The following is a 12887-nucleotide window of genomic DNA, read 5'->3' on the forward strand; positions in this document are numbered from 1 at the left end:
TTGAAGCCTTCAAGGCTGACTACATAATTTATGATGTTAAAAAGGTGAGGTCTTCTGGTGGCTTCATGCTGGAGAAGATTTCCTTTTCTGTACAAGAAAAGTCTATTGTGGCACCCTAAAGAGAGAATCCTATATTCTTGCTTGTAAAACCAGAAAAAATTGCTGTGCAGCCTTCCCGGCTGACATTTCAATGCAAGTAACAGAAGCAGGTGTTTTGAGACTTTCACAGCCTGATAAGGTTTTCCTCTTATTGGCTTCAGGCCTTAGGAGTATTCATTTCATAGAAGGGAAATGGGAGTTGATTGGTGCCTTCAGGGCCGACTGCATAATTTATGACATTAAAAAGTTGAGATCTTCTGGTGGCTTCATGCTGGAGAAAATTTCCTTTTCTGTAAAAGTAAACAGCCCCTTCTGGCTCTCTAAAGAGAGAATCCTATATTCTTTCTTGTAAAACCAGAAAGGAATTTGTGCAGCCTTCATGGATGTCAACATTTCAATGCAAGTAACAGAAGCAAGAGTTTTGTGGCTTTCACAGCCTGATAAGATTTTCCTCTTTTTGGCTTCAGGCCTGAGGAATATTTATTTCATAGACGGGAAATGGGACTTGATTGGAGCCTTCAAGGCCGACTGCATAATTTATGATGTTAAAAAGTTGAGGTCTTCTGGTGGCTTCATGCTGGAGAAGATTTCCTTTTCTGTAACAGTAAACAGCCCCTTCTGGCACTCTAAAAAGAGAATCCTATATTCTTTTTTGTAAAACCAGAAAAGAATTTGTGCAGCCTTCACGGCTGACATTTCAACGCAAGTAACAGAAGCAAGCTTTTTTTGGCTTTCACAGCCTGATAAGAATTTCCTCTTTTTGTCTTCAAGCCTGAGGAATATTTATTTTATAGAAGGGAAAGAAGACTTGATTGGAGTCTTCAAGGTTGACTACATAATTTATGACATTAAAAAGTTGAGGTCTTCTGGTGGCTTCATGCTGGAGAAGATTTCCTTTTCTGTAAAAGTAAACAGCCCCTTCTGGCTCTCTAAAGAGAGAATCCTATATTCTTGCTTGTAAAACCAGAAAAGAATTCTGTGCAGCCTTCATGGATGACAACATTTCAATGCAAGTAAGAGAAGCAAGCGTTTTGTGGCTTTCAGAGCCTGATAAGATTTTTGTCTTTTTTGCTTCAGGCCTGAGGAGTATTTATTTCATAGACGGGAACGAACACTTGACTGGAGCCTACAAGGCTGACTTCATCAATTATGACATTAAAAATTTGAGGTCTTCTGGTGGCTTCATGCTGGAGAAGATTTCTTTTTCTGTACAAGAAAAGTCTATTCTGGCTTTCAGAACCTAATAAGATTTTCCTCTTTTTGGCTTCAGGCCTGCAGAATATTTATTTCATAGACGGGAAATGGGACTTGATTGGAGCCTTCAAGGCTGACTACATAATTTATGACGTTAAAAAGTTGAGGTCTTCTTGTGGCTTCATGCTGGAGAAGATTTCCTTTTCTGTAAAAGTAAACAGCCCCTTCTGGCTCTCTAATGAGAGAATCCAATATTCTTGCTTGTAAAACCAGAAAAGAATTCTGTGCAGCCTTCATGGATGTCAACATTTCAATGCAAGTAACAGAAGCAATAGTTTTGTGGCTTTCACAGCCTGATAAGATTTTCCTCTTTTTGGCTTCAGGCCTGAGGAATATTTATTTCATAGACGGGAAATGGGACTTCATTGGAGCCTTCAAGGCTGACTACATAATTTATGACGTTAAAAAGTTGAGGTCTTCTGGTGGCTTCATGCTGGAGAAGATTTCCTTTTCTATACAAGAAAAGTCTATTGTGGCTTTCACAGCCTGATAAGATTTTCCTCTTTTTGGCTTCCAGCCTGAGGAATATTTATTTCGTAGAAGGGAAACAAGACTTGATTGGTGCCTTCAAGGCCGATTGCATAATTTATTATGTATAAAAGTTGAGGTCTTCTGGTGGCTTCATGCTGGAGAAGATTTCCTTTTCTGTAACAGTAAACAGCCCCTTCCGGCACTCTAAAGAGAGAATCCTATATTCTTGCTTGTAAAACCAGAAAGAATTCTGTGCAGCTTTCATAGCTGACAACATTTCAATGCAAGTAACAGAAGCAGGTTGTGGCTTTCACAGCCTGATAAGATTTTCCTCTTTTTGGCTTCAAGCCTGAGGAATATTTATTTCATAGAAGGGAAACGAGACTTGATTGGTGCCTTCAAGGCCGACTGCATAATTTGACACATAAAAAAGTTGAGGTCTTTTGGTGTTTTCATGCTGGAGAAGATTTCCTTTTCTGTAAAAGAAAAGTCTATTGTGGCACCCTGGAGAGCCTATATTGTTGCTTCTTCCAGAAAAGAATCCTGTGCAGGCTTCATGGCTGACAACATTTCAATGCAACTAACAGAAGCAAGAGTTTTGTGGCTTTCACAGCCTGATAAGATTTTCTCTTTGAATTCAGGCATGAGGAATATTTATTTCACAGATTGGAAATGAGACTTGATTGGTGCCTTCAAGGCCAACTGCTTCATTTATTATTTTAAGAAGTTGAAGTCTTCTGGTGGCTTCATGCTGGAGAAGCTTTCCTTTTCTGTAAAAGAAAAGTCCATTGTGGCACCCTAAAGAGAGAGCCTATATTGTTGCTTCTTTCAGAAATGAATCCTGTGCAGCCTTCACGTCTGACAGCATTTCAATGAAACTAACTGAAGCAATAGTTTGTGTCTTTCACATTCTTACAAGATTTTCCTCTTTTTGGCTTCCGGCCTGAGGAATGTTTGTTTGCTAGAAGGGAAATAAACCCAGATTGAAGCTCTCAAGGCTGACTACGTTACTGCTAGGTTAAAAAAAATAAGTTGCGGTCTTCTGGTGGCTTCAAAATGCAAAAGATTTCTATATGTGTACAGGAAAGAAGTCTGTTGTGGCACCCTAAAGAGAGATCCTATATAATCACTTCTAAAGGCAGAAAGGAGTTCGAACAATCTTCATGGCTTACAAGATTTCTATCAGTTGAGCAGGAGTAGGAATCTTGGTGAGGCTTTCACAGCCTAACAAGGTTTTCTATTATGGAACGTTGGACCTTCTGGTTTAAGGTCCAAAATGGTCTTATTGTATAGAAAGGAAAAATGAGTCTATTGGAGCCTACAAGGCTGGCCACATTATGAGACCTGTTTTTGGCTACCACAGGTCCTCTCATGCTGTGTGCGGGGAAGATGTCATTGAATATAAATGACACTGGATGCTTCAGCTCTAACCATGAAAAGATATATTCCTTATTCATGCTACTTTGGCTTCATGCTGGACCCACATTCATTAAATAATGAATGTGCTAAGGTCTTCTGTGTGATTTATGTCGAAGAAGAGTTCCTTATTGGTAAAGAACAAATGAGTCTCCTTCTGGCTTAAGGCCAAAGAAGGTTTTAATGTGTAGAAGGGAAGCAGGAGTCTATTGTGGCCTTCAAGGCTACCACATTGTATGAATTTTTCTTAATCTCTGTGTGGGTCACACGGACGGACATTGCTCTTGCTCACAGCCAGTTTGGAAACTTCTGCAGGAAGGTATTAGGTGGAAAAGTTTCCTCTCCTTCAGAATTTTATTTCTGCAGCCCTTGCTTTTCTTGACAGGGCAGTGCTGTGCCATAGTCCTCAACAGCCATATCAGCCACATACAAGACTGGTGCTCTTAAGAGAAAGGGAGAAAGGTACCTAATAATATTTTGAATATGTAAATAAAGTAAGAAGTGTGTTCAATAAAAATAAAATAATAAATGTCTAAAATATAATTAATTATGCTAAAATTAATGAATGCTTAAATAAATAACTATAATAATCATTAATAACTTTTTATAATTAATTTACTTAATAAATGACTAACATTTTAGAAGTAACTCAGAAACTCACACAGGGACGTTTTGAGTTTGCACTCTCCCAGCCAGCACATCTGGAGAGAGCAGTCTTTCTCACCTGAGTTCCACCTCCAGAAGTTTCCAGATCGTGACTGAAGCAGGGGTGAAGTCCATCAGGGTGACCTCTGGGAGAACAACAGTTAATAGCTGAGCGACTTGTTTCCTGTAAAAATAAGCAGGTGTCTGTCTGCTGGCTACTTGAAGCCTGCTGCTCTTTGCTTAGATAGAAAACCAGTGAGATGGTTTCTGTGCCTGACCACTTTTTTCCTAAATGAAAGAGCAGCAATGAATGCTGTGGTGGCATAAATCCTCACATGCATTAATGAACAATAACTAGGCAGGGATTCTCTTTGGGGCTACAGTCTGGCCAGTTCCTCCTATAGTCTGTGCAAGATCTCTGAAGGACTCCTCTGTGCCTGTGACTTGCTGTCAGCATCTGGACCTGGGGCGAAGTGATTCGCATCAGGAGGAACTCCATTCCAGTAGGGTAAGCTGATCTTCTGTCAGTATTCTGCAGAGAAGGACTTCATATCTTTATTGGAATGAATGTCCAGAATATTTTAAAATCATTAAGCCACTTAAAAAAAAAGAGGTGTTAATTTTGTTCACAATAGTGTATTTTCTTGCCTAACGTGGTTTGGAACTGACATTACTGGAGGACCGCTTTTGGCCTTTCAACCTACCCTCCCACTGCAGTCATCTTCGGTGACCCTGCTTTTGGGTTCTCCTGCTTTCTGAAATTAGGAGGATGGCAACCTCAGAGAGGGCCTTCACAGTGGGGGCATCGAAACTGTAGAACTGCCTCCCCAGGGAGATTTGTCTGCCTCTTCTATTACTCTTCCACGAACAGGTGGAGACGTCTTTGTTTTGCTTAACATTCTTTTTGTGAGCCCTCCTCTATGCCGAATGTTTTAATTGCTCTTTTTAGCTTGTGCATGTATTTTAATGCATTCATATTTTTCAATGTTTCTAACTAGAGATTGTTGTCCTGCTGTGTCCGTGAGGTTCAGGGGCAGCTGTGAGGGGAGGTTGGAGGCTGCATAGTTCCTGCTTCAAGGAACATCTGCAAAAAGGTAAGCTTGTGTCTATTGTTGTCCAGTGTGAATATGTCATTATGTTTTTATATTTATTTTGCAGGAAAGACTTCATGGCTGAGAAATATGTTGATGGGTACTGAATAGAGAGATTGAGAATAGTATTTATGTAATGTTTCTGAGTACTCAAAGTATAATTTCATGAACCATGATTGAAGTAGCAGCGGGAACTTCAGGTCCAGAAGCACCTGAAAGACCAACTCGATTTCCAGAGTATGAGCTGTCAAAAGTAAAAAATCCCTTCCTCAAAAGCTCATGCCCTGGCCCCATAGCATTAAAAAATATGAACCATGTACAAGAGGGGTACCTTAACCATAGGCTGAACTAGCTAACTCATTAAGACTGAATAAGCTGAGTGTTTTTTTTCTGGATAATTTTAGAGAAGAACTGGAAACAGCAACATCCCATGGCATGCGTGAAGAAGAATTTCTTGCATTAAAAGGAACCAGGAGGCTTGGACTGGCTTTAATCTTAAAGAGACTTACTCCATATTAACAAAATGGGGTTGTAGCAGTGGCTTCCTGCTGGACCCATGTGTATTAGATAAAGAAGTTGAGGGCTTCTGGTGGCTTCATGCTGAAGAAGATTTCCTTATCTGTAAAAGAAAGAAGTCTGTTGTGGCACCCTAAAGAGAGATATTATATAAATGCATCTAAAATCAGAAAGGAGTCCTGTGCAGTCTTCATGGCTGAAAACATTTTAATACACCAAGCAGGAGCAGAAATCTTGGAGAGGCTTTCACAGCCTAACAAGGTTTTCCATCATGGAAAGGAGTGTCCTTCTGGCTTAAGGCCCAAAGTGGTCTTATTGTCTAGAAGGGGAAAAGGAGTCTATTGGCGCCTACAAGGCAAACCATGTTATGAGACTTGTTTCTGGTTACCATGGGCCCTCTTGTGTGTGGAGAAAATGTCAACGCATGTAACTGGCACTGGATGCTTGTACTGGCTTTAACCATGAAAAGATATATTCCTTGTTAATGCTACTGTAGCTTCATGCTGGTTCCATGTTTATTAAATAAAGAACAAGCCAAGGTTTTCTGTGCACTTCATGTGGAAGAAGAGTTCCTTATGGGTAAATTAATAAATGAGTCTCCTTCTGACTTAAGGCCAAAGAAGGCTTTAATGTGTAGAAGGGAAGCAGGAGTCTATTGTGGCCTTCAAGGCCTACCACAGTGTATCAATTTTTTGTAGTCTCTGTGAGGGTCACACAGACAGATGTTGCTCTTGCTCACAGCCACAGTTTGGAAACTTCTGGAGGAAGGTATTAGGTGGGAAAAATTTCTTCTCCTTCAGAATTTTATTCCCGCTGCCTTCCTTTTTGTGATGGGGAGCAGTGCTGTGCCGTAGGCAGCCAGCCTCAACAGTCATATCAGCCACACACAAGACAGGTAAACAAATTGAACATGAACTCTAAATGGTTATGAAACTGACAATTTACAGCTCATAGGAAATACGGTACAAACATGAGAACGAAGCATCATACAATAAGCAAATTATACAATGCGAATGCTAAGCTCTACATTATAAAGGCGCAAGGGTTCTCTACGTTCAACCATATCCTCATACACCAAAGAGTACAATGTATAACTTCCAAAATTCACAGCAGCTAAAAGCTTGCAAACAAAGTTTGAACTTAATAGGTGACAACCCAGAGTATTATTATTGCAGCTCTGAGGCTTGCAAAAAATTCAAAGTAACCGCAACGGGTTTGCATGCGAGGAATCCCATTTCCGATATCCCCTTCTTCCTGGCAGTTACAACTGTGAAAAATAACATACGTTTTGTAAGCAATATAAATGGGTAAACAGTCTACTCCCCCCCAAATACAAGATATACTTACAAAAAATGATCAAGGTGAGTCACACAAAGTTTCTCAGCATAATGGCCGTTTGCTCAATGGCATGGATACACGTGTGTATACTCGCTCAATGGCGTGGATACAGATGGATATACAGGTTGCAATCAGTGGAACCTAATAGACTTAACATTAACTGTGACTTATCAGCATACTTGTGAAGACTTTTTTCCATGGGCTCTGGCCCTTTAAAAATTTCTTTGATAAATGTTTATTTAAGAAATGCCTTGAGAGATGTTCTCCACACGCCATTGTTGTCCCCTATTAAGTTCAAACTTAGTTTGCAAGCTTTTAGCTGCTGTGAATTTTGGATTTTATACATTGTACTCTTTGGTGTATGAGGATACAGTCGAATGTAGCGAACCCTTGTGCCTTTATAATATAGAACTTAGCATTCACATTTTATAATTTGCTTATTGTATGACGCTTTGTTCTCATGTTTGTACCGTATTTCCTATGAGCTATAAATTGTCAGTTTCATAACCATTTAGAGTTCATGTTCAATTTGTTTACTTGATATAAATAACTATTTAGTATCAGTGGTTTAATGTATCTTTAGTCAGTAGGTCACGGTTTTTCTTGTTTGGTGTTTTTGTTGTTCCGTGACTCTCTCTTTTAGGTTCGCTTCACATACAAGACAGGTGCAGAAAAAGAGAAAAGTACCTAATAACTTTTTAAATAGTTAGAAATGTTTTCAATTAAAAAAATAAATGTTTTAAATAATAATTAATTTACCTAAAATTAATGAATGGTTAAATAAATAACTATAATCATTATTAATATATTTTTATAATTAAATAATGTACTTAATAAATGGCTAATGTTCTAGAAGTAACTCAGAAACCCACAGAACAATGTATTGTTGCTGCGCTGTCCCAGCCAGCACATCTGAAGGGAGGAGACTTTCCCACCTGAGTTCCACCTCCAGACGTTTCCAGATCGTGACTGAAGCAGGGGTGAAGTCCATCAGGGTGACCTCTGGGAGAACAACAGTTAATAGCTGAGCGACTTGTTTCCTGTAAAAATAAGCAGGTGTCTGTCTGCTGGCTACTTGAAGCCTGCTGCTCTTTGCTTAGATAGAAAGCCAGTGAGATGGTTTCTGTGCCTGACCACTTTTTTCCTAAATGAAAGAGCAGCAATGAATGCTGTGGTGGCATAAATCCTCACATGCATTAATGAACAATAACTAGGCAGGGATTCTCTTTGGGGCTACAGTCTGGCCAGTTCCTCCTATAGTCTGTGCAAGATCTCTGAAGAACTCCTCTGTGCCTGTGACTTGCTGTCAGCATCTGGACCTGGGGCGAAGTGATTCTCATTGGGAGGAACTCCATTCCAGTAGGGTAAGCTGATCTTCTGTCAGTATTCTGCAGAGAAGGACTTCCTATCTTTGTTGGAATGAATGTCCAGAATATTTTAAAATTGTTAAGCCACTTCTTTAAAAAAAAGATATACAGGAAAGTTACTTTAAACACTGAGAATTAGCTAACTAAGGTTGAGCAAGCTTACGTTTTTTCTGTATTATTTTAGAAAAGAAATAGAAGTGTCCATACATATTCTCATAGCATGTGTGGAGAAGATTTTATTGCCTCTACAAGTACAGGAGGCTTTGTCTGGCTTTAACTTTCAAGAGGTTTATTCTGTATTAAGCAAGTGGGATTCTTGTAGAGGCTTTGTACCAGACCTGTAGGCCGGAGTAGGCATGCCACACAGCCTCCATTAATTGCTCTTTACATTTCTACATTCCTGATCTCCTGGTCAGTTGGCACACCACAACAGGAATCAAGGAGTAGTTATGTTTTATCTAGTTCTCTCACCCTTCACAGAGCACAATATTCCCATACACTCTAAGTAATATTCTTCTATGCTCACAAGCTCATGATGTACCTTTCTTTCCGTTATGCTTCAGCATATTTTGCTTAGTTGGCTGAGAATGGAATGTGTAACTTGTAACTGTTGCTATAACCATATTTGGGCATCCGGGACTTCCTGAATACAAGCTAATAAAACTCTCGCCTCCATCTTTGGAGGGGACAGACTTTGCATCCAGATGCTGTCTTGTGTCGTTACTACATCTGGCGCCCGAACAGGGACCCTCCCCCATCTACCAGCGCCTGGAATAGGCCTCTTTGAGTGCACTCTCCTTATCAACTGGTAAGCATGGGAAGTTCTTTAACACTGCCTCAGCAAAGGCATGTGAAAGAATTATGTTTTTTAGTCAAAAAGTCTGGAGGATCTAGCACATTTGCAGAGATTGCAAGTCTCTTGCGCAACCTAGCTATTCATTGTCCGGCTTATCCGGAGGCTGGATCTTTGAAGCTCAAAACTTGGAAAAAGGTGGGCAAATTTTTATATACAGAACCTAGGGCACCTGTTCAATTGCTGCACACTTGGCACCAATGTCACCATGCAGTGGAGCGCTTTGGTCTGCTTTCATCTAAGCCTCCAAGATCTCTTCGTACTTTTCCTCCTCAATATCCTCCTTGCCATATCCTGCCTCCTTCGGCATATGCTCCTTCAGCACCTGCTGCCGAGGTTCCTAACCTGAAACGCCAATCAGGGAATCCCTGGAGAAACCACCTCAGATTCAGCCAACAAACACCCTGTTAAATTCCTCTTCTCCAAAGGCTTCGGAATGTAAACTAGTCCCTCCTTCAGCTCAATTATCTAAGGAATGTTCACCAAAGTATGCTGAGGTGCATTTGCTTCCTCCAGCACTGCTCAGCTTTCTCTCTTCTCCACAACCTTCTGCACCCCCCAGTCAAGATTTCAATCCTCCACCTTCCACTGGAGGAGTCTCAGCAGGTCTTGTGAGGGAGGTACTGGAACAAGATTGCCTTCAGGCTGCTCTAGCCGAGGCTCCCACTGAAAGCATTCCAGAATCGACGGAAATGCTGTCAGTGAGCTCAGTGCATTTCACAGGGAATGTGGATGCTGCAGAATTAACTGAAATGGCTAAATCTGAGGATGTGGCAGAATTAACTGAGATGCTTGCTATCTGTCCAGTTCATTTAACAGATCAAGCTGATGATCAAAGCCATCAGACTGTGGAATACATGCCTCTCTCTTGTACTGTTCTTACTGAGTTGAGAAAAACCACAGAGCCCTATCCAAATTTTATCCAGCATCAAGTTAATAACACTGGCTCTCAAGAAAAGTTGCTCCTTAACTTGGCTAAAGAGAATGCTACTTCTGAGTACTGAAGGGTTATTGCACGTCTGGGAAAAACCCTGGAGTTGGCAGACATTGTTGAAGCTTGCCAAGAGATAGAAAATTCCTTTCATCAAGACTTTTCACTTGCTGCCGCTCTCTCTCAGGGAGAATGTCAGGATCCTGGGGGTGGAGGTGTAAAACCAAGACCTACCAGCCCGACTGGAAATGGAAACCCCCCCACACTTGTAGCTTTACAACAGCTTCTGGGTACTCTAAATTGGGTCAATCCCTCTTTTGCTCTTCCTACCAGTCATCTGAAGCCTCCTGTTCTCTTCACTGACCACTGCAAAAAACATCCAAGTGATGTTATTCAAGTCTTACAATCAGTTAATGACATTCTGGCTCAGCAGTGTGTCGATCAGATTCCTTCCATGAATTCAGGATTTTCCTTGTGCATTTTTCCTACCACTCAGACTCCTACAGGAGTTTTTAGCAGTTTCTCAAGAATCTCTCCAACCTTATGGCCTCATTGTAGCTCCTGAAAAGGTGCAAATTGTGAAGCCTATCACTCCTTTGCTGCTCTGATAGTTCCTTGTTCAAAGTTCCTGTCTCCGCTCACTCTCGTTGCTTGGCTGCAACTCCTAGGCACCCTTAATTGGGTACAACCTTATTTTTCTTTGCCTACCAGTCTGTTAAGTCCAATGTTTTCCTTGCTTACTACCACGAAACATCCCAGCAATCGTATCACTGCTCCCCTGCCAACCCAGGCAGCTTTACAACAAGTAAACTAGATTTTAGCTCAGCAGTGTGCTAACAGAATCCCTGCGGGGCTTGATGGCCTTTGCCTTTTCATCCTCCCCACACTCCCACTAGAGTTCTGGGAATACTATGGGAATGTCTTTCTTGTAAAATGATTTTATATCTCTCTCATGGCTCACAAAAATGTTCATGCCACGGCTGATCTCTATGCTATGGCACAAGAGTGTGCTATTAAGCACTCTAGTTATGTTTTGCTGTTCATAAATCTGCCTTTTCCAAAAAAATTATTTCAATCACCTCCTGTGTAATACTCTGCAAGTTTCAGACTGTTCTTGCAAACTTTGTGGGAGATGTCCTTTTTCGGTTACCTAAAGATAGCTTCTCTCTTTTACAATCAGTGCCTGTTCTCCTTTAATCTCCTCAGCCACATCAGGCATAGTTCTTTTCTAATAGTAGCTGCTTCAGAAGAGTTATGTTTTTCAAAACGAAGGTCACTGAATTACTAAATATTCTCTTCAAGCTCATCTCTAATTCACACTATGTTTATAAACTAATCAGCTGTCTTCCTGGTGCTTATTTAGCACCCCCTATCAATTCCAATCTTATAGCTCTGTTTCTACACTCCTTCTTTCACTAATATAAGTGACATTCTATCTAAAAATCTTCTGCCTTGTAGGATCAACAGAAATCCTGGTATCAAAGTACACAAAGCCTAAACATTTTCTGAAAGCTCTCTGTCATCTGCCTCAAAAACTTCTTTGGTTTGATTGGTTGTCTGTTTCTTAATTATTCACATTATTTCTAGTCTGTCTTTCTCACTGAAACTCCAAGTGAATTACTGCATGGGTCTGTAAGTTCTCCTTAAAATCTTAAATCTCTAAAGCAGCTCGTTTAGCAAGTGTTTACTTTCAGTTAAAAGAAATAAAAGTTCAACTGTTTGTGTTACTTATTTGCATGTAACCACTTAGTTTCTAGTAAAGATTCCCACCATGGAAAGGGGAGTCTCTATTCTTCATGAAGTAGACTTAGAATTCTCTATTAGACCACTCCTCAGAGGAGAAAAACTGCTTCTCATGTTCTTTCCCATCTCCTGGGATATCACTGACAGCTACTCTAGAATACAACAAAACGAAATTAAATCTTTATTTTTCAAGAAGCATATTGGTTTCATAAAAGTAGTTCTTAGTTCTAAAAGTTACTTCATCCAAACTCATTCACACAGAGCTCTTGTAAGGTTTTACACACAGCTATTCTCTCTGACTCTTATTCACAGGTAATATTTCTCTCATCACCACTTCAACATATTCAGACAGTGCACAGCTAGCCTGCTTTCTTCTCACCCCCCCTCTCCCCCTCACTTCCACAAACAAAGCTAAGTTAGTGAACATTCCTGAGGTGGGAGATGCTTGACTCTCAGCTTGCCAGCCACTGTTTCCAAGCGGCTCAAACATTGTTCTTACTCAAAAAATCCCTTACAATTCTACAGGTCAGGCGATTGTAAAACATGCCAATCGCTCTATTAAAACCTTCCTCTCTAAACAAATACAACAAGGGGGGAGGAGGGTACCAATGCTGGGAATGACCATGCAGCAAATTCATAAATGTTTGTTCACGTACAATCAGCTTAATTTTTCGCAGCCACAAGCTGCTGCCTCCCCAAATATCTCTGCCTCTGATAGACATTTCTGGCAGAAACCACAGTTACCTACTCTGCAGGTATACTATCGAAGCCTGCCAGATAAAACCTGGCAGGGGCCAGTTCCCCTGTTAACAGGGGGGAAAGGGTATGTTTCTGTTTTGTCATCCACAGGTCCTTTGTGGGTCCCTACCAGGTGTATCCAGCCAGCTCATGGCATCGTGGCAATCAACCAGAGATGGAAAAAGCTTCAGACTGCCAATTCACTTCTCATTCCTTGTGTGCTGTCCTCACAACTTAATGTCTCACCTTTTGCCTTGAGGAGTCTGCTGATTAATTGCTCCTCTGTTGAAAAGTGCTATGCTAGATTCCAGCTGTGACTCTACAGTGAATCTCCTAAGTGATGAAGAGGCCTTGGCTCTTGCAGCCTCTCTATGTTGGTCTTCCAATGCTCACCATTGTGAACCATCAAACTCTTAGCAAAATAG

The sequence above is a fragment of the Eublepharis macularius genome, chromosome 6, assembly GCF_028583425.1.
Source record: "Eublepharis macularius isolate TG4126 chromosome 6, MPM_Emac_v1.0, whole genome shotgun sequence".
Taxonomy (NCBI): domain Eukaryota; kingdom Metazoa; phylum Chordata; class Lepidosauria; order Squamata; family Eublepharidae; genus Eublepharis; species Eublepharis macularius.